Here is a 1,743-nt window from a genome sequence, read left to right on the forward strand (position 1 = left end):
ACTGGGGGCATTTGATGCTCCTTTTAATTGCTCTAATTTTCGAAATTATTTTAAATTTTTATTGTGTCCAAATTATCTGGTAACATTTATTTTTTTTTCTTTTTGCCCACAGGGGGTTAAACATAGAGGGGACAAACAAGGACAGACAAAGGGATTAAGTCGATTACATCGATCCCAGTGCATAACTGGTACTTATTTAATCGACCTCGAAAAGATAAAAGGCAAAGTCGAACTCGGCGGAATTTGAACTCAGAACGTAACGGCAGACGAAATACCGCTCAGCATTTCGCCCGGCGTGCTAACGTTTCTGCCAGCTAGCCGCCGATATATTGTAATGACATTTGGAGGTCGAAATGTAGTATTGACATTTCACATAATGATGAATTGCCTTATGTATGTTCCAGTAACCTTTTAATGATGATCAACCTGTCGGCAGCAATTTTTGTTGTAGTATTGAATCTTAACGAGGGGTGGGTATTGAAAAAGTATTAGTACAAGAAAGGGGTGATAGTTAAAAATATTTGAGAAACACTACATTAGATAATGTAGTAAGAATATAGGTCAGTCAGCTACAATGAACTTTATAGTTGGTCAGCTCTCTCAGAATTGATCTGTGGTAATAAAACAGCAACAACGGCCGAAAGACTGGGTAAGTGGCCTCTTAGTACTGCCACTTTCTATTATCATTGAGAAGAATATCTCCAAAGAAATTACCAAGCGTATGATGTTAGAAGCAGCCTCTAAGTATTGTCTACTTACTGCGTCATTCGAACAACTACAAAGAATTGACCGAAAGTCTAAGGTTATAAGTGGTTTATCAGTACTGTCCACTTTCAGTGTCATTCAACAGGACAACTCCGAAGAATTGATCAAACGGATGAGGTTATAAGCGGCCTCTAATTGCTGTCTTTTGCTAATACCATTCGACCGAACAACTTACAGAAGAATTCAAATGTTGAAGACTTTTAAATTACACTGTACTTTCAAGTTAATCTACTACTGTTGATGAGCTGTGGTATGTAGTGTGTAGGCGATGTTGGTGGTGAGGTGGTGGTAGAAATGGCGTTGTTTGTTGAGTTGTGGAGTGTGGCAGTGAGGGATGTCGATAGTGGTGATTAATGGTGGTGCTGGTATTGTGAAGGTACAGTATATAGCTGGTTTGTGAGGGTAGCAGTGGGTGAGTGCCGATGCAAGGAATGTGTTGGTCGTAGTAATGGCAGTAGTAAATATATTTAAGTGAAGTAATGGACGATTGTAAAGCAGGGTGTTTGTGTTAGTGTGTTTGTCTCTGCAACTTCTGGAGATGAGGCTGTTATTGTTCTTGTTGCTCTTGTCGTATTTGTTGTTGTTCTTGTTGTTGCTGTTGTTCGTCGTGGAGGTAACGTTCATTTGTAGTTATTCAGTATTGCTTGTTAGTCTAAATTACACACGGACGCACATAAACACAAAGTCATCTACACAAACACATGCAGACAATAGCACGTACACACAGACGCACATAAACACATAGTCATCAACACACACACACATGCAGACAATAGCACATACACACAGACGCACATACGCACACACATACACATACACATAAATATATATAAAGAGAGAGAGAGAGAGAGAGAGAGAGAGAGAGAGAGAGAGAGAGAGATAATTAGATATACATATATAAATAAACTTATTAAACTAATACACCTGCTTTTTGTTACTTCACCTGTCTTCGAATTTTGTTTTCTGTAAATTATATAT

Source organism: Octopus bimaculoides, chromosome 5, assembly GCF_001194135.2.
Source record: "Octopus bimaculoides isolate UCB-OBI-ISO-001 chromosome 5, ASM119413v2, whole genome shotgun sequence".
Lineage (NCBI taxonomy): Eukaryota > Metazoa > Mollusca > Cephalopoda > Octopoda > Octopodidae > Octopus > Octopus bimaculoides.